This window comes from Salmo trutta, chromosome 4, assembly GCF_901001165.1.
Source record: "Salmo trutta chromosome 4, fSalTru1.1, whole genome shotgun sequence".
NCBI lineage: Eukaryota > Metazoa > Chordata > Actinopteri > Salmoniformes > Salmonidae > Salmo > Salmo trutta.
Genome location: NC_042960.1, coordinates 34,648,833 through 34,670,637, shown reverse-complemented (window position 1 = coordinate 34,670,637; position 21,805 = coordinate 34,648,833). Strand labels below are relative to the sequence as shown.

The 21,805-nt window shown below is 43.9% G+C and overlaps 1 pseudogene; it reads left to right on the top strand.

The window, feature by feature from the left end:
• LOC115192279 (adenylate cyclase type 1-like) overlaps positions 1 to 10,371 on the top strand; it is a 79,752-nt pseudogene extending 69,381 nt beyond the window's left edge.
• The last annotated feature ends 11,434 nt before the right edge of the window (positions 10,372 to 21,805 follow it).

Here is a 21,805-nt window from a genome sequence, read left to right as displayed (position 1 = left end):
ATCTTTATTATTACCACTTGGGTCCGGCCTGTTTCAGTAGTAATGAAATCAGACCTTGTTGAGTATCTCATAATCTAGCCTTTTTATAGGACCTCTACAGGATTGGTGGGTCTCCTATGGAACGGTTGAGCTAACGTAGGCTGTGATTAGCATGAGGTTGTAAGTAACAAGAACATTTCCCAGGACATAGACATATCTGATATTGGCAGAAAGCTTAAATTCTTGTTAATCTAACTGGACTGTCCAATTTAAAGTAGCTATTACAGTGAACGAATACCATGCTATTGTTTGAGGAGAGTGTACAGTTATGAACTTCAAAGTGTATTAATAAACCAATTAGGCACATTTGGACAGTCTTGATACAACATTTTGAACAGAAATGCAATGGTTTGTTGGATCAGTCTAAAGCGTTGCACATACACTGCTCCCATCTAATGGCCAAAATCTAAATTGCGCCTGGGCTGGCATAATACATTTTGGCCTTTCTCTTGCATTTCAAAGATGATGCCCCCCCCCCCCCCAAAAAAAACATGTTTTTTTTCTTTGTATTATCTTTTACTAGATCTAATGTGTTATATTCTCCTACATTAATTTAACATTTCCACAAACTTCAAATTGTTTCCTTTCAAATGGTATCAAGAATATGCATATCCTTGCTTCAGGTCCTGAGCTACAGGGAGTTAGATTTGGGTATGTCATTTTAGGCGAAAATTGAAAAAGGGGCGGATCCTTAAGAGGATTTATAGGACTGGTTAAAACATACTAATAAAGGTCCTCTAAGTACATCAAAAAAGGTTTGCTATACCTCAACTGGTATGCCAGCCATCCCTGGAGTTTTCACAAACTTAAGGGCTTTAATTGCATCAGGAAGTTCCTCCTCAGTAATTTGGCCTTCACATGACTCTTTCTGTACAGCTGTTCATTTTACATTATTAACAGAAAGAAAATCCATACAATTATCTTTGGTTAGTGGAGATGGAGGAGACTGAAACAAAAACATATGCTTAATGTACTTTGCTACCTCTTTCAAAATATGGTTTGGTGAATTGTAGGTGACTCTGTGATTTGTAACAAGTTTCAGTAAAATATTTTTAGTATAATTTCTATGTTGAAGACAAAAAAATTATTTGGTGCATTTTTTCCCATATTCCATCCAGTTCACTTTATTTTTTATAAGACTACACTTGATCTTTCTTTAAGTTCCATTTCTTTTGGTTTGTCCTCTAACTTAGTGTGTGAGTCATTACCCCCCTCTAGTGATGAGGAAAAGCTATTACAGCTGAAATAGAATAGTTGAAAAGTCCTCTCAGAGCTCCAAGTCAAAACGAAGCCCCATTTATGGAAATCTGTACAAACTTAAAGGACTATCACTCTGTTATTCTGTCTGTATCCAGATGTGTTGGTTATTTATTGGTTTATTCTTAGCAGAAACCCTGATGAAGGAAGCTCGCAGTTCCAAATGGCACCCTATTCCCCATGTAGTGCACTATTTTTTTCCCAGAACCCTATAGGGGGTCCTGGTCAGTTAGGGGTTCTGGTCAAAAGTAGTGCACTATTTAGGAAATAGGGTGCCATTTGGTATGCAAACTAATACATTGCATCAGAGCAATAGAGATGTGGGGCTATCTTAGTTTTCACTCTGTGTATTTTGTGCAGGCAGAGGAGGAGAAAGGCGACATGGAGAAAGTCAAGCTGGACAACAAGAGGATCCTGTTCAATCTCCTACCTGCACATGTAGCCCAGCACTTCCTGATGTCCAACCCCCGCAACATGGTGAGTCTCACCCCGTCCCCCCTCTCCCCTGTTCCCCACTGGGTCCGCCAGCAGGACTGGGTCATCTCATGTTTGTGTAGCGGTGCACTAGAGTAGCTGGTGTGGTTGGGTTGTTTTGAGGTCGTGTTTGGGTTGTATTGTGATCGGACCGCATCATGACGTGGTCATGTTTTGAACAGGGTGTTAAGAATTGCTTCTTTGACCTCCAAGGTCGTACAGTGGTTGCGGTTGTGGTTGATGTTTGGTTGTTCTCTGTTGCTGTGTTCATTGATTGATCAATATCCATCTTACTGATGTCTGCCCCCCCTCTTCTCAGGAACAGGAAATTATGAAATCAAACATCCTGGAGACTTCCCAACCAGGAAATGTGTATTCCTGTTACAAGAACAGGATTGTTTTGTAAACAGTGGAACCAGGAAGTGTCTTTCCGGAAACAGTGATGACCCTAAGACCCTGGAATGTTGTAGGATCCCATGTATCCCTATGTCCATCAATGCACTGTACTAATGTGGCAGGGTGTTGTAGATGATACATTGTTGCAAATATAAGGTACACAGTGCAGAGAAATGCACAAGAAGGCCACATCAGTCCAATGTCCTAGAATATGTACTGGTAGCCTTAAACAACTGTCCCAGAACCAGTATGTTAGCCGTATCTAACTTACATACACTCTCTGCCTCTCTGCTCAAGGAAACTGTACCCTGTATCAACTGTTCCTAGACCTGTGTATTAGCCCTATCTAACTACTAGTTCATTGTCTACCTCTATTCTTGAACATGTACTGTTAACCCTCTGTAACTGTCCCAGGACATGTGTATTAGCCCTATTTAACTCCTTGTTCCCTGTCTACCTCTGCCTCTGTTCTAGGACCAGTACTGTTAACCCTCTGTAACTGTTCCTAGACCTGTGTATTAGCCCTATCTAACTACTAGTTCATTATCTACCTCTATTCTTGAACATGTACTGTTAACCCTCTGTAACTGTCCCAGGACATGTGTATTAGCCCTATTTAACTCCTAGTTCCCTGTCTACCTCTGCCTCTATTCTAGGACCAGTACTGTTAACCCTATGTAATAATTGAACCCCACTGATCTAGGACAGGTACCGTTAAATCTGTAATAACTGTTCTTTTCAGGGTGATGAACCATCTAACAGGAAGTTGTAAAATCCAGAACTTCCTCCTCAACCCTTTGTAACAAATCAAATCAAATTGTATTTGTCACATGTGCCAAATACAACATGTGTAGACCTTACAGTGAAATGTTTACTTACAAGCCCTTAACCAACAATGCAAAGTATTTACTAAAATAAACTGAAGTAATAAATAAAAAATTGAAAAATAACAAATAATTAAGGTGCAACAATAAAATAACAGTAGCGAGGGTATATACAGGGGGTACCGGTACAGAGTCAATGTGCAGAGGCACCGGTTAGTCGAGGTAATTGAGGTAATATGTACATGCACTGTAGGTAGAGGTAAAGTGACTATGCATGGATAATAAACAGAGAGTAGCAGCAGTGTAAAAATGGGGGGTGGGGACAATGCAAATAGTCTGGGTAGTCATTTGATTAGCTGTTCAGGAGTCTTATGGCGTGGGGGTAGAAGCTGTTAAGAAGCCATTTGGACCTAGACTTAGCGCTCCGGTACCGATTGCCATGCGGTAGCAGAGAGAAGAGTCTGACTAGGGTGGCTGTACACACTACCCTCTGTAGTACCTTGCGGTCGGAGGCCGAGCAGTTGCCATACCAGGTGGTGATGCAACCAGTCAGGATGCTCTCGGTGGTGCAGCTGTAGAACTTTTTGAGGATCTGAGGACCCATGCCAAATCTTTTCAGTCCTGAAGGGGAATAGGCATTGTCGTGCCCTCTTCACGACTGTCTTGGTGTGTTTGGACCATGATAGTTTGTTGGTGATGTGGACACCAAGAAACTTGAAGCTCTCAACCTGCTCCACTACAGCCCTGTCGATGAGAATGGGGGCGTGCTCGGTCCTCCTTTTTCTGTAGTCCACAATCATCTCCTTTGTCTTGATCACATTGAGGGAGAGGTTGTTATCCTGACATCACATTGCCAGGTCTCTGACCTCCTCCTTATAGGCTGTCTCATCTATTGTCGGTGATCAGGCCTACCACTGTTGTGTCGTCGGCAAACTTAATGATGGTGTTGGAGTCGTGCTTGGCCATGCAGTCATGGGTGAACAGGGAGTACAGGAGGGGACCGAGCACGCACTCCTGAGGGGCCCTGTGTTGAGGATCAGCGTGGCAGATGTTTTACGTACTCTTACCACCTGGGGGCGGCCTGTCAGGAAGTCCAGAATCCAGTTGCAGAGGGAGGTGTTTAGTCCCAGGGTCCTTAACTTAGTGATGAGCTTCGAGGGCACAACTGTCCCAGGACTTGTTAATACCTGTTAATACTTGTATAATATTCCTTTCATCTTAGGTTCCCTGTCTGAATTTGTTTCAGGACCTGTACTATCAGTCGTATTGTCAGGTAGGAGTGCTGTTTGCGTCCATTGCTAACTTCAACGACTTCTACATCGAGCTGTACGGCAACAACATGGGAGTGGAGTGTCTCAGGCTTCTCAACAAGATCATTGCAGACTTCGATGAGGTGTGTCCCATATGGCACCCTATTTTCTAGTGCACTACTGTTGACCACTGTCCAAATTGTAGCCTTTTCCCTATATAGTCCACTACCTTTGACCAAGTCTATGGCATCTTATTTCCTTTATAGTTCATTACTTTTGACCAAAGTCCTATGGGTGCTGGTCAAAAGTAATATATTATATTGGGAATATGGTGCCGAATGGGATGCAATCAGTGGCCCAACACCTCATCTAAGTTCACTTTTTACTGTTCCATGTGTACTGACAGTGTTAGCTGGTCAGAGATCAGAGTGGTGGTGTGATCCTAAAGTTAATCTCAACCTAGCTTCACCTGGAATGCTTTTCCAACAATCTTGAAGGAGTTCCCACATATGCTGAGTACTTGTTGGCTGTTTTTCCTTCACTTTGCGGTCCAACTCATTCAAGGGTTTTTCTTTATTTTTACTGTTTGCTACATAATAGTAATAGTGAAGCCATCAAAACTATAAAACAGCACATATGGAATCATGTAGTAACCAAAAAAGTGTTAAACAAATCAAAATATATTTTCTTCAACGCCACCCTTTGCATTGAAGACAGCTTTGCACACTCTTGGTATTCTCTCAACCAGCTTCACCTGGAATGCTTTTCCAACAGTCTTGAAGGAGTTCCTACATATGATGAGCACTTGTTGGCTGCTTTTCCTTCACTCTGCGGTCCAACTCATCCCAAACCATCTCAATTCGGTTAAGGTCAGGTGATTGTGGAGGCCCGGTTATCTGATGCAGCACTCCATCACTCTTCTTCTTGGTCAAATAGCCCTTACATAGCCTGGAGGTGTGTTGGGTCATTGTCCTGTTGAAAAACAAATGATAGTCACACTAAACGCAAACCAGATGGGATGGCGTATCGCTGCAGAATGCTGTCGTAGCCATGCTGGTTAAGTGTGCCTTAAATTCTAAATAAATCACAGACAGTGTCACCGGCAAAACACCCCCACACCATCACACCTTCTCCTCCATACTTCACGGTGGGAACCCCACATGCAGAGATCATCCGTTCACCTATTCTGCGTCTCAAAAAGACACGGCGGTTGGAACCAAACATCTCAATCAGGCCAAAGGACAGATTTCCACCGGTCTAATGTACATTGCTCGTGTTTCTTTGCCCAAACAAGTCTCTTGTTCTTATTGGTGTACTTTAGTAGTGGTTTCTATGCAGTAATTCGACCATGAAGGCCTGATTCATGCAGCCTCCTCTGAACAGATGATGTTGAGATGTATGTTATTTGAACTCTCTGAAGCATTTATTTGGGCTGCAATTTCTGAGGCTGGTTACTCTAATGAATTTATCCTCTGCAGCAGAGGTAACTATAGTCTTCCATTCCTGTAGAGATCCTCTTGAGAGCTAGTTTCATCATAGCGCTTGATGGTTTTTGCAACGTCATTTGAAGAAACTTTCAAAGGTCTTTACATTTTCCATATTGACTGACCTTCATGTCTTAAAGTAATGATGGACTGTCATTTCTCTTTGCTTATTTGAGCTGTTCTTGCCATAATATGGACTTAGTATTTTACCAAATAGGTCTATCTTCTGTATACCTTGTCACACCACACCTGATTGGCTCAAACGCATCAAGAAGGAAAGAAATTACAGAAATGTACTTTTAACAAGGCACACCTGTTAATTGAAATGTGTTCCAGGTGACTACCTCATGAAGCTGGTTGAGAGAATGCCAAGAGTGTGCAAAGCTGTCATCAAGGCAAAGGGTGGCTACTTTGAAGAATCTCAAATATAAAATATATTTTGATTTGTTTAAGACTTTTTTGGTTACTACATGATTCCGTATGTGTTATTTCATAGTTTTGATGTCTTCACTATTATTCTACAATGTAGAAAATAGTATAAATAAAGAAAAACCATTGAATGAGTCGGTGTCCAAACCTTTCACTGGTGCTGTATATCTAATTGTCTCTCTCTCTCTGTCTGTCTGTCTGTAGCTGATGGATAAAGAGTGCTACAGAGACATTGAGAAGATCAAAACCATCGGCAGCACATACATGGCTGCAGTAGGCCTAGTACCTACAACTGGCTCCAAGGTGCACTAAACTACAGCATGGCATAACGTGTGTGTTTGCACAAGCATGTGAGTGTGCGTGCGTGTTTACATACAGTGGGGTCCATAAATATTGGCAACCTTGATAGCCTAGCAGGTAGCCTAGTGATTAAGAGTGTTGGGCCAGTAACCGAAAAGTCGGTGGTTTGAATCACTGAGACAGCAAGGTGGAAAGATCTGCCGTTCTGCCCTTGAGCAAGGCAGTTAACCCCCAACAACTGCTCCCCGGGTGCCGATGACGTGGAAGTCGATTAAGGCAGCCCCCCCACACGTCTCTGATTCAGAGGGCTTGCATTAAATGCAAAAGACACATTTTGGTTGCATACGTTCAGTTGTGCAACTGACTAGGGAAACGTGTATAACTAATAAGTTGAATTCATTCAACCAAAATGTGTCTTCCTCATTTAACCCAACCTCTCCGAATCAGAGAGAGGCAGGGGACTGACTTAATCAACATCCATGTCATCAGCACCCGTCGGAGCAGTTGTTGTTTGGGGTAAACTGCCTTGCTTAAGGGCAGAACAGCAGTTTTTTTTAATCCACCTTGCTGGTTCAGGGATTCAAACCAGCGACCTTTCAGTTACTGGTCTAACGCTCTAAATCTTTTTGAGATTTTTTTTATTACTTGTTAAACAGAATCTCTTTCTCTGAGCAATTAGTATAGTATATTAGTATAAAATAATATAATCTTCACTTTTTTTTTTGCATACAATATAGCTCAGAATTTGTATTATTTACTTTATATAGTCTTTTTTGCTCATCATTATCAAGGATCCCATTAATTATGGACCTCACTGTATGTGCATGTCTAAAAATGTCTTGTTACCTCAATATAGACCACTTTTTGAGTCCCAAGTCTAAGGGTCTTCAGATACCTTTTTATTTGCATGCTGTCACATTTCCACTCTCAAAATCCTCCATGAGAGCAGAGAGAGAGAGAACGTGAAGAGAGCGAGAGAGCAAATGAGCGAGAGTTAACCGTTACTGTGGTGTCAGCATATCTGCCTTTTATAAAACAAATTTCTGGCTTCACGTTAAACCCTCTAAGGTGGTCAAACAAAATATCCATTTTAAAACTTACAGGATGTGCAAGCTTTACGCGAACCTCAAAGTTCGTGAGCCAGCATGACTTTTAAATCCTTATGGTATTGGCTGCGTCAGCTGCATTAAATAACTTCTGTGATAACTAATTGACTTATTTCTCTCTTTTTGTCTTGTGATTCCGAGGCTAAGAAGTCCACCACCTCACTCTTATGCACAGTGGCAGATTTTGCTATTGAGATGTTTGATGTACTGGATGCCATCAACTATCAGTCTTACAATGACTTTGTCTTGAGAGTCGGTGAGTGAAAACACACGCACGCTACACATGCACGCACACTGACACACACACAAAGGACCACACAGTTCTGATAATATAATGGAGCCAGAGGGAATGGCAGGCCGTTTTACGGGCTCCTGTCCAATTGTGCTATTTGGTGTATTTTTTGGCACTGATCTTAACTTTTTTTGTACATAATATTTCCGCCATAATTTCCTGTGACCGAAATTAACTTCTGGACATCAGAACATCTATCACTAACTCAATGAGTCGGAGATGAAAGACATATTGAGATACTGGGATGCGGAATAAACCACATCCCAGACACTCGAAGAAGGAGGAGCTGTCGCTATAGAGGCCGAAGTGCGGAATACCTGACGAGACTACGTCGGAGAGTGGATAAATCGCCTTTACCCTCCTTTCTATTCACTGGAGAATAAAATGGATGAGCTCCGTTCGAGACTATCCTATCAACGTTATCTGAAGAACTGTAATATGTTTCTCAGAGTCATGGCTGAACAAGAACATGGTAAATATAAATCTAGCTGTTTTTTCTATACATCGGCAGGACAGAACGGCTGCATTAGGGAAGGTCAGAAGAGTGTGTCTCTTTGTTTACAATAACTGGTGCGTGATCTCTAACATTAAGGAAGTCTCGAGATTCTGCTCACATGAGTTAGAATACCTCATGATAAGCTGTAGACCACACTATCTACCAAGAGTGTATCATATATATTTTTTGTAGCTCTTGATTTACAACCACAAACCGATGCTGGAACTAAGACCACACTCAACGAGCTGTATAGGGCCATAAGCAAACAAGAAAATGCTCACACAGAGGCGGCGCTCCTAGTGGCCAGTGACATTAATACAGGAAAACTGAAATCCGCTGTCCTTGGTTGCAGCTCTCACAACCGAGTTCCAAACTGTCTCTGGAAGCAACGTCAGCACAATAACTGTTTGTCGGGAGATCGCTAATGATGCTCTTGTGGCTGAATGGAAGCAAGTCCCCACAGCAATGTTCCAACATCTAGTGGAAAGCCTTCCCAGAAGAGTGGAGTCTGTTAAAGCAGCAAAGGGGGGACCAACTCCATATTAATGCCCATGATTTTGGAATGAGATGTTCGACAAGCAGGTGTCCACATACATTTGGTCATGTAGTGTATCTGTTCTGGCATGTGTGGTGTAGGTGTTAACGTGGGTCCAGTGGTAGCAGGAGTCATCGGAGCGCGGAGGCCTCAATATGATATCTGGGGGAACACAGTCAACGTGGCCAGCAGGATGGACACCACCGGACTACCGGGCAAGATACAGGTTCACTACCCCAAATACTCACACACATGAACGTATTCACGCAGTCGCGCACGGACACAGACGAACAAACACACACCCACACCCACACACACACACACACACACTATACAGGTGAGCATTCAGTCGTTGTTTATCATGTGTCCTACATCACCCCCAGGTGACAGAAGACGTGCACTGCGTCATCAGGGGTCACTATGACTTTGTGTGCCGCGGTAAGGTCAGCGTTAAGGGCAAAGGACAGATGCTCACCTATTTATTGGAGGGGCGGAACCTGGATTGTTCCAGGACCAGTCGGTATAACCGTTCAGCCAATAGCAACATCCACACCAAACTGAGCCCCGCCCCAGCCGTGACCGCCTATGCCGCTATGCGGAACCCCGGCACAGTCCCCGCAGCAACCATCTCCACCAACAGCACCATCCTTTACCTGCCATCTGTGGCTGATCCCAAGGCGAGTGAGTGACTTCGAGACTGTCTCCATGGTGACCAAGGAACCCTCCTTGACAGGGAGAGAAGATAGAGATCGAGAGATAGAGAGTGGAGTAGATAGGAAGTGACTAAAAGTGAAATATGGGTGAGAGGGAGAGAGAGAGGAAGTGGGTTCCACTTTTACTGGACTGTCACTAGGTCCCCCTCAGAGAGAATGTGGTTCCACAGTGCAGACTGCTAGAGATATAGCCCTGGATCCTGTCCTCTTTCTCTCTGTGAGGTGGAGATGGAACTTAAGGAGTTTGGCCACTACCCAGCCGGGTGGTAGACAACAATTTCTACTAGACAAGGATCCAAAATCCGTACCATGCAAATTTTACTCGCTGGCGGGCTATTTTGACACATTTTCTACTAGCCCAGTCTGACAAGTACTAACCTCATTGTAGCTTAATTTCCATCCCTGAGGAGAGGTGGATACAGTGGTTGAGTGAAGGGTTCTTCTGTATGTTATTACTATAACACTACAGTTTAGTGTCTGTGTGTGGACCTCTGGGCCTCAGGAAGACTTCCACACCTGGTCTGACTGGATCTGAGAATGGGATGGATCTGTCCCACTGGGTGTGGACTGGATCTGCATGTCCCAATCTTCTCCTTCTAACTAACTGTTTAAGTAACTGTTTAACTAGCTAACTACAGGGTTACTACATTAACAGATCGCTCGATGTAACCTGGCTGTTCTCTTCTAAATAGCGAGGCCACGGATGTATTGTCATGTACTGTACTGTACTGCACAGTCAATGTTTTCATGGCAGACCCTCCCACCCTTATCCACAACCAAGAGGACAACAAAAGCAACATAGAGCATTACGTTTAACTACATTTAACTATCATTCAACTAATTACAGCTTCTACCGTGCCATATGCAACACACAATTCCAGAATAAAACCAGTAAAAGCCAGCCTGTTACCTAACCTAATCATTAGTTTGCCTTACCTAACCTTCATTCCCTCTTATGAATCTTATATCAGAGCTGTTGCCTTAGCGACGGGCCGCTCTACAGGCCGAGTTTACTGAAAGCTTTGTAATTATATTGCCTTTCAATATAAGGCAATGTGGAACACTGTAGCACGATCAATAATACATGTATTTTATTAATATTAAAGTAATTCTGCATATCATATCAACCAGTACACCCGAGTACACAGTATATCTGAGTGCACTTTCCAGTTCAAAAAGGTTCCTTGAGAAACCCCTGTGTAAGGGTTCTAACAGGAACTTTTTTGTGCTAATAATATATTGTAGAGGTGGCAGCCTATCAGAAGATTGGAGGTGTGGCTTATTGGAGGCATGGCTTTCAGATTGTTATTTCTCACCACCCATTAGAGTAAATAACGTTCCTCTTCATCATGGTAAATCAGAACTGCACCTGCTGAGTTGGGCTGTGGTTCAAACTCATAAAAGAAACACCTGTTACCATCTTGGACGGCGGTCCAAATGATTAGCTAAGCAAGGGACGTTTGTAGTTGAGTTTGCGATTATACAATTATGTACTGAAACTCCCCATTATTCAATTTGCGACGATTGTACATGCGCTAAGAAAAATCCGCCAAAGATGTAAACCTCAACGTCAATATATGGAGTCACCATACAAGTGTAAGTAAAAACAAATGTAATAAGTTAGAAATGGTGTTACTAATGCACATGACGGGACATGCACGTCTCATAAAAGTCATGTTTTTGTTTGGTTAGCTTTCGGAAATTGTAGAAATAAAACATTTTCCTCCTTCAGAAGTTCCAGCTAGGCAGGCTAATGTTATTTAGCAAATTAATTTTCTAGCTATCATACAGTAGGCGTATATTAATAATTGCATGTCTACTTACATTAAATATATAATCATAATTGACTGTAGCGCATATAAGGCACCCACAAGCTACCGGTGGCTAAAAACACAATCATCCCGAGATGAACGAGTGACGAATTTCCGGGCATGGGCGGTCCATTTAAAAATCATTCCTTCCTCCCTCACCACTTTCCCTGCAAGTGTATACTCGTCAGACGTCATGATACGTCATCAGAAGTGTCCACTTAATTTGAGGGCTGAGGGGATAGGGTGGGTCTTTAAAGTGTTTGGACTGCAGCCTTGGTCTTGTTTTTTTGGCTTGCTCCTCAAGAAATTCTGGCAGCCATTACAAAAGTCAGCTGGCTTGGAGGTGGCCTTTTTAAAAAATTTTTTTTTACATTTGAATCATTTAGCAGACGCTCTTATCCAGAGTGACTTACAGAAGTAATTAGGGTTAAGTGCCTTGCTCAAGGGCACATCAAAAGATTTTTCACCTAGTCGGCTCAGGATTCAAACCAGTGATGTTTTGGATATTGGCACAACGCTCTTAACCACTAGGCTACCTGCCACCACCAAGACACGCCACCAAGAGTTCAATAACTACAGGCAGATATATGGTGAGATGGCAGAGGAAACTTTGAATAGGTCAGTAGCCTACAGATTATTATGAGAAGAATATGTACATATTTATGTAGATATTCTAAACAAAGTGTTTTGATATCTTTCAAATGTAGTAACAAGTCCATGTAGAATAAACAACCCATTAGATAATACCATAGAAGCAGCGTTCTGCTAATATAACAAATCAAATTGTATTTATCACATGCTTCGTAAAACAACAGGTGGAGACTTAATTACAGGTCATTTTCCAACAACGCAGAGTTGAAGATGAAATAGTGACATAAGGAATAAATACACAGTGAATAACAATAACATGGCTATATACAGGGAGTACCAGTACCGAGTTGATGTGCAGGAGTACAAGGTAATTGAGGTAGCCATGTACATAGAGGTAGGGGTAAAGTGACTAAGAAACAGCGAGTGTTGAAGTGTGTGTGTGTGTGTGTGTGTGTGTGTGTGTGTGTGGGGGGGGGGAGGGAGGGGGGTGTCAGTATGCATGTGTGCTTGTGTTATGTGTGTGTGGGTAGAGTCCAGTGTGTGTGTGTGCATAGAATCAGTGCAGGACAGTCAGTGCAAAAAAGTGTATGTTTGTGTTGAGGGGTTAGTGTATCAAAGCAAATCACATTTTAGTAATCTAACAATTCCCCAACAACTACCTAATACACACAAATCTAAAGGGATGGAATAAGAATATGACCAACATAAATATATGGATGAGCGATGGCCGAGCGGCATAGGCAAAGTGCAATAGATCTTGTAAGGTACAGTATATACATATGAGATGAGTAATGTAAGATATGTTAACATTATTAAAGTGGCATTGTTTAAAGTGACGCGTGATCCATTTATTAAAGTGGCCAGTGATTTGAATCTCTATGTAGGCAGCAGCCTCTCTGAGTTAGTGATTGCTGTTTAGCAGTCTGATGGCCTTGAGATTGAAGCTGTTTTTCAGTCTCTCGGTCCCAGCTTTGATGCACCTGTACTGACCTCGCCTTCTGGATGGTAGCAGGATGAATAGGCAGTGGCTCGGGTGGTTATTGTCCTTGATTATATTTTTGGCCTTCCTGTGACATCAGGTGCTGTAGGTGTCTTGGAGGGCAGGTAGTTTGCCCCCAGTGATGCGTTGTGCAGACCGCACCACCCTGTGGAGAGCCTTGCAGTTGAGGGCGTTGCAGTTGCCGTACCAGGCCCGACAGGATGCTCTCGATTGTGCATCTGTAACAGTTTGTCAGGGTTTTAGGTGACAAGCCAAATTTCTTCAGCCTCCTGAGATTTTGCGCCTTCTTCACCACACTATCTGTGTGGGTGGACCATTTCAGTTTGTCTGTGATATGTACGCCGAGGAACTTAAAACTTTACACCTTCCCCACTACTGTCCCGTGTGGCTCAGTTGGTAGAGCATGGTGTTTGCAACGCCAGGGTTGTGGGTTTGATTCCCACGGGGGACCAGTACGGAGAAAAAAATGTATGAAATGTATGCATCCACTACTGTAAGTTGCTCTGGATAAGAGCGTCTGCTAAATGACTAAAATGTACTGTCCCTTCCATGAGGGGGGTGCTCGCTCTGCTGTTTCCTGAAGTCCACGTTCATCTCCTTTGTTTTGTTGAGTGAGAGGTTGTTTTCCTGACAACACACTCCGAGTGCCCTCACTTGTTCCCTGTAGGCTGTCTCATCGTTGTTGGTAATCAAGCCTGCTACTGTTGTGTCATCTGCAAACTTGATGATTGAGTTGGAGGCGTGCATGGACACACAGTCATGGGTGAACAGGGAGTACAGGAGAGGGCTATGCATGCACAATTGTGGGGCCCCTGTGTTGAGGGTTAGCGAAGTGGAGATGTTGTTTCCAACCTTCACCACCTGGGAACAGCCCGTTAAAGTCCAGGACCCAATTGCACAGGACGGGGTTGAAATCCATGGCCTCCAACTTAATGATGAGCTTGGAGGGTTCTATGGGGTTGAAATCTGAGCTGTAGTCAATGAACACTATTCTTACATAGGTATTCCTCTTGTCCAGATGGGATAGTGCGGTGTGATGGCAATTGCATCGTCCTTGGACCTATTGGGGCGGTATGCAAATTGAAGTGGGTCTAGGGTGGCAAGTAAGGTGGAGGTGATATGATCCTTGACTAGTCGCTCAAAGCACTTCATGATGCCAGAAGTGAGTGCAACGGGGCAGTAGTCATTTAGTTAAGTTATCTTTGCCTTCTTGGGTACAGGAACAAGGGTGGCCATCTTGAAGCATGTGGGGACAGAAGACTGGGATAGGGAGCAATTGAATATGTCTGTAAACACACCAGCCAGCTGGCCTTTGCATGCTCTGAGGATGCAGCTAGGGATGCCGTCTGGGCCAGCAGCCTGCGAGGGTTAACACGTTTAAATGTCTTACTCATGTCGGCCACGGAGAAGGAGGGGGGGGACGGTGGGGGGACGGACCACGACGGTGGCACTGTATTATCCTCAAAGCGGGCAAAGAAGGTGTTTAGTTTGTCTGGAAATGAGACGTCGGTGTCCATGATGTGGCTGGTTTTCTTTTTGTGGTCCGTGATTTCCTGTAGAACCTGCCACATACGTCTCGTGTCTGAGCCGTTGAATTGTGACTCCACTTTGTCCCTACACCGATATTTTGCTTCTTTGATTGCCTTGCGGATGGAATAACTACACTGTTTATATTCGGCTATATCCCCAGTCCTCTTTCCATGGTTAAATGCGGTGGTTCTCGCTTTCAGTTTTGCGTGAATGCCGCCATCCATCCACAGTTTCTGGTTAGGGTAGGTTTTAGTAGTCACAGTGTGTACAACATCTCCAATGCACATCCTTATAAACTCACTCACAGAGTCAGCGTATAGATTGATGTTATTCTCTGAGCCTCCCTGGAACATTTCCCAGTCCGCGTGATCAAAATAATCTTGAAGCGTGGATTCCGATTGTTCAGACCAGCGTTGAATGGTTCTAGTCACGGGTACATCCTATTTGAGTTTCTACCTATAAGACGGTAGGAGCAAGATAGAGTCATGGTCGGATTTGCCGAAGGGAGGGCGAGGGAGGCCTTGTATGCATCGTGGAAGTTAGAATAGCAGTGATCGAGTGTATTGCCCGTGCGAGTGCTGCAATCACTATGCTGATTAGAATTTAGGTAGCCTTGTTCTCTAATTTGCTTTGTTTAAATCCCCAGCTACAATAAATGCAGCCTCAGGAAATACAGTATGGTTTCCAGTTTACATATAGTCCAGCGAAGTTCCTTGAGAGCCGTCGTGGTGTCTGCTTGGGGGGTATATACATAGGTGTGACGATAACTTCTCTTGGGAGATAATAGGGCCGGCATTTGATTGTAAGGAATTACAGGTCTGGTGAGCATAAGGACTTGAGTTCCTGTATGTTGTTATGATTACACCATGAGTCGTTAATCATGAAGCATACACCCCTGCCCTTCTTCTTCCCAGAGAGGTGTTTATCTCTGTCGGTGCGACGCATGAAGAAACCCAGTGGCTGAACCAACTCCGACAACGTATCCCGAGAGAGCCATGTTTCTGTGAAACATGTTACAATCTCTGATGTCTCTCTGTCAAGCAACCCTTGCTCTAATTTCATCTATCTTGTTGTCAAGAGACTGGACATTGGTGAGTAGTATACTCGGAAGCGGTGGGCGGTGTGCAAGCCTACGGAGCCTGACCAAGAGGCCGCTCCGTCTGCCTCTTCTGCGGCTACGTTGTTTTGGGTCGGCTTCTGGGATTAGATCCACTGTTCTGGGTGGTGGTCAAATGGTAAAATGGCACCGAAAGAAATGGCAGCAGTTTTACGGGCGCCCAACCAATTGTGCTATTATGAATCTTTTTCGCGTTATTTGTAACTTATTTTGTACATGTTTCTGCAACCGTATCTTACGGCAAAAAATAGCTTCTGGATTTCAGGACAGCGTTCACTCACCTCGGATTAGACAAAGATTTTTTTCTACAACAAGGAGGACGCACAAGACATTCTCCAAACACCCCACAGGGCCGACATCCCCGTTATTTGCAAGAAGAAGCGACGCAGGTACAGAGAACAAAGAGCCGGATGCCTGGTCAGGACCCGGAGAAGGCGAGTAGGAAAGCTGCCGTTACTGTCAATACTACTCGCCAACGTGCAATCATTGGACAATAAATTAGACGAGGTACGATCATAAATATCCTACCAACGGGACATCAAAAACTGTAATATCCTATGTTTCACGGAATCGTGGCTGAATGACGACATGGATATTCAGCTAGCGGGATATACGCTGCACCGGCAAGATAGAACAGCACACTCTGGTAAGACGGACGGGGGGATGGACGGACGGACGGACGGGGGGGGGGTCTGTGCATATTTCTAAACAACAGCTGGTGCACGAAATCTAAGGAAGTCTAGATTTTGCTTGCCTGAAGTAGAGTATATTGTGATAAATTGCAGGCCACACTACTTGCCTAGAGAGTTTTCAGCTATACTTTCCGTGGCTGTTTATTTACCACCACAGACAGATGCTGGCACTAAGACCGCACTCAGTCAGCTGTATAAGGAAATAAGCAAACAGGAAACCACTCACCCAGAGGTGGCGCTCCTAGTGGCCGGAGACTTTAATGCAGGGAAACATAAATCAGTTCTACCAAATTTCTATCAACATGTTAAATGTGGAACCAGAGGGAAAAAAATTCTAGATCACCTGTGCTCTCCCTCGCCCTCCATTTGGTAAATCCGAACACAACTCTATCCTCCTGATTCCTGCTTACAAGCAAAAATTAAAGCAGGAAGCACCAGTGACTCGGTCTATAAAAAAGTGGTCAGATGAAGCAGATGCTAAACTACAGGACTGTTTTGCTATCACAGACTGGAACATGTTCCGGGATTCTTCCGATGGCATTGAGGAGTACACCACATCTGTCACTGGCTTTATAAATAAGTGCATCGAGGACGTCGTCCTCAGTGACTGTATGTACATACCCCAACCAGAAGCCATGGATTACAGGCACCATTCGCACTGAGCTAAAGGGTAGAGCTGCCGCTTTCAAGGTGTGAGACTCTAACCCGGAAGCTTACAAGAAATCCTGCTATGCCCTGCAACGAACCATCAAACAGGCAAAGCGTCAATACAGGGTTAAGATCGAATCATACAACACCAGCTCCGACGCTCGTCTCATGTGGCAGGGCTTGCAAACTATTACAGACTACAAAGGGAATCACAGCCGCGAGCTGCCCAGTGACACGAGCCTACCAGACGAGCTAAATCACTTCTATGCTCACTTCGAGGCAAGCAACACTGAGGCATGCATGAGAGAATCAGCTAGTCCTGACGACTGTGTGATCACGCTACCCGTAGCCAACGTGAGTAAGCTCTTTAAACAGGTCAACATACACAAGGCTGCAGGGCCAGACGGATTACCAGGATGTGTGCTCCGGGCATGTGCTGACCAACTGGCACGTGTCTTCACTGACATTTTCAACATGTTCCTGATTGAGTCTGTAATACCAACGTGTTTCAAGCAGACCACCATAGTCCCTGTGCCCAAGAACACAAAGGCAACCTGCCTAAATGACTACAGACCCGTAGCACTCACGTCTGTAGCCATGAAGTGCTTTGAAAGGTTGGTAATGGCTCACATCAACACCATTATCCCAGAAACCCTAGACCCACTCCAATTTGCGTAGCGCCCAAACAGATCCACAGATTATGCAATCTCTATTGCACTCCACACTGCCCTTTCCCACCTGGACAAAATGAACACTTATGTGAGAATGCTGTTCATTGACTACAGCTCAGCGTTCAACACCATAGTACCCTCAAAACTCATCACTAAGCTAAGGATCCTGGGACTAAACACCTCCCTCTGTAACTGGATCCTGGACTTCCTGACGGGCTGCCCACAGGTGGTAAGGGTAGGTAACAACACATCTGCCACGCTGATCCCTCACACTGGAGCTCCCCAGGGGTGCGTGCTCAGTCCCCTTCTGTGCTCCATGTTCACCCACAACTGCATTGCCAGGCACGACTCCAACACCATCATTACGTTTGCAGACAACACAACAGTGGTAGGCCTGATCCCCGACAACGACAAGACAGCCTATAGGGAGGAGGTCAGAGACCTGGTACGGCAATTGCTCGGCCTCTGACCGCAAGGCACTACAGAGGGTAGTGCGTACGGCTCAGTACATCACTGGGGCTAAGCTGCCTGCCATCCAGGACCTCTACACCAGGCGATGTCAGAGGAAGGCCCTAAAAATTGTCAAAGACCCCAGCCACCCCAATCATAGACTGTTCTCTATACTACCGCATGGCAAGCGGTACCGGAGTGACAAGTCTAGGACAAAAAGGCTTCTCAACAGTTTTTGCCCCCAAGCCATAAGACTCCTGAGCAGGTAATCAAATGGCTACCCGGACTATTTGCATTGTGTGCCTCCCCCCCAACCCCTCTTTTTACGCTGCTGCTACTCTCTGTTTATCATATATGCATAGTCACTTTAACTACACATTCATGCACATACTACCTCAATTGGGCCGACCAACCAGTGCTCCCGCACATTGGCTAACTGGGCTATCTGCATTGTGTCCCACCACCCACCACCCGCCAACCCCTCTCTTTAATGCTACTGCTACTCTCTGTTCATCATATATGCATAATCACTTTAACCATATCTACATGTACATAGTACCTCAATCAGCCTGACTAACCGGTGTCTGTATTTAGCCTCGCTACTTTTTAGGCCGTCATTGTAAATAACAATTTGTATTTGGAGCCAGCACATGGAGACTGGCAAGATGTGTGTATTGATACTGATGTCTCTGAATAAGGAGAGACCTGGCACTCGGAAGCGAAATTTTACTAGACACGACCTTTACTTGTTTTGTCGTTTTTATTATTGAATGGTAACAGTCGATATTGGGAGGAAGAATCCCTTTTTTTTTTCTACACCAGGATCAGGGACCTCATGTTATATATTGGACAATACAAAAAATATATATATTTCGGGGGGGTTTTGTCACTTACAACAGATAGGTGCAGTGAAACGTGTTGTTTTACAGGGTCAGGAATAGTAGTTTGTTACCCCTGGAGCAAACTAGTATTAAGTGACTTGCTCAAGAGCACATCAACAGTTTTGTTTTACCTTGTTGGCTCAAGTTTTCAAACCAGTGACATTTCGTTTTACTGGCCCAACGCTCTAACTGCTGTCCGCAGGAAGGTATGACCACTTTGACATATTTTCCAAGGTAGCTCCATTACCACCAGACAAAATTCCGATAGGCACAGTATCTGTATCGGCTAGGAATTACAATGAAATATTAAATGTGTACATTTTTATATTAGCAGAACACTGCTTCTATGATATTATGTTAAGGGTTGTTTATTCTACATGGACTTCTGGCATCTCACCATATATGTGCCTGTAATTATTGAACTCAACCTGCAGGAGCATTGTTTCATGTGAATGAGTGGGGGGAAACAGCTGCGGGCAAGGTTCTGACAGATTGGTGTGACTTGGTGGTGGTAAAGACACACCTGAGAATCACCCACATCAAACCATACCCCCAAGCCAACTCATGTTTGGCTTCGGTCATGGCCGCCAGCATTTCTTGAGGAACAAGCCAAAAAAACGTGTCCAAATCAGCGGGTGCAGTTCCCCTTTCTCCAAGAACTCTTCAACTAACCAGATGTGCAAATATGAACCATTGACTAGCAATGGTCCCTTGAGGAACTGCAGGGGTCCCTTGCGGATCCGCTAATTCTAAGAGTGTATCCTTAGGGGAATGTTCAAAACTGTCTTTCTCTATCAGATTTAATATATCTTCATATCATCATAACAGTTTCTGAGAGAAAAAACGAACATATTTGATATACCTTTGCTTTTGACAGCCAGAGACGTTGATGGACAGGTGTTCTATATTTCCTGTTAATTAGATATTGATTTTTTCATATATGATACAGGTTGAAATATTGTGATATGTTTAGGTGTTACTGACTATGTGGAGACATTACATACACACCTGAATGATGATCAAATATTTTCAATGTTCAATATTTATTTTGGAAAATAAATAATATTGATTGATATGTTTTATGTGAATGTACATTTCTTTTGGAGAAACTATTTTACACTATGTGTTTTCACAGCTATGATGATGTTGACGTAATATGAAATACTAATCGACACAAGATCTTGCGTCAGTCTCCTCTACCCTTTGTGTTTTTTCTGTGTGTGTGTGTGTGTGTGTGTGTGTGTGTGTGTGTGTGTGTGTGAGGAAACCAGAGTAGTTGCATATGGAGAGGTTACTCAACTCATAACACATAAAGTTACATAATGCTCGGCCCAGCAGAAGAGAAAAATATATTTAAGGAGAGAGGGGGGGAAAACAACACAACATGGGGTCTGAGGCTATAGGTCATAGGAGGCCTCTCTCCCTGTGTTGTGGTTGGTTGTGTTGTAACAGTCGGTGGACTTCAAATGGGACAAACACTGACAACATAACAGGAATCTTGTCCAGAGAAGAGAGAAATGTCACTGATGTCACTAATCTCCATTAGCATAGCATGAATCTCCATTCTCACACCATACTATTTATTCCACTCAAGGGCAGAATGGCCAAGAGATCTGCAAATATGAGGATAAACAAAACACAGAGACACTCACACTTTCTCTATTTCTCTTACAAACACTCAAACCCACACTCTGGCTCTCTCTTTCACATGCACGTACACTTCCCGTATGTGGGGCAGAGCCAGCAGCTTGTGTAGTTAGGAGTGTGTGAATGGTGCCAACAAAGTGTTCCAGTTAATGTGTGCATGCGCATATGTGTGAAGAGAGCTGAGGGGATGTTTTTAAGTCCTGCTACAGGAAGAGGCTCCCTCCAAACATCCAGCACAGATTGGGAATGTTGCACTTGCTGTGCATATGCATGTTTTGTATTTCCATTCAACAGTTGGAATTGAACAGAATTAGGTCCTTCCTTCACCTACATTTTTCCTACTTCACCAACATTATCCCTCCACCTATAACTCCTCCACCTACATTATCCCTCCACCTACATTGGCTTGCGAAAACATTCACCCCCCTTGGCCTTTTCCTATTTTGTTGCCTTACAACCTGGAATTAAAATAGATTTGTTGGGGGTTTGTATCATTTGATTTACACAACATGCCTACCACTTTGAAGACAAGAAATAAGACAAAAAAACTGAAAACTTGGGCGTGCATAACTATTCACCCCCCCAAAGTCAATACTTTGTAGAGCCACCGTTTGCAGCAATTACAGCTGCAAGTCTCTTGGGATATGTCTCTATAAGCTTGGCACATCTAGCCACTGGGATTTTTGTACATTCTTCATGGCAAAATAGTTCCAGCTCCTTCAAGTTGGATGGGTTCCACTGGTGTACAGCAATATTTAAGTCATACCACAGATTCTCAATTGGATTGAGGTCTGAGCTTTGACTAGGCCATTCCAAGACATTTAAATGTTTCCCCATAAACCACTCAAGTGTTGCTTTAGAAGTATGCTTAGGGTCATTGTCCTGCTGGAAGGTGAACCTCCGTCCCAGTCTCAAATCTCGAAGTCTGAAACAGGTTTCCCTCAAGAATTTCCCTGTATTTAGCGTCATCCTTCAATTCTGACCAGTTTCCCAGACCCTGCAGATGAAAAACATCCCCACAGCATGATGCTGCCACCACTATGCTTCACTGTGGGGATGGTGTTCTTGGGGTGATGAGAGGTGTTGGGTTTGCGCCAGACATAGCGTTTTCCTTGCTAGCAAAAAATATACATTTTAGTCTCATCTGACCAGAGTACCTTCTTCCAAATGTT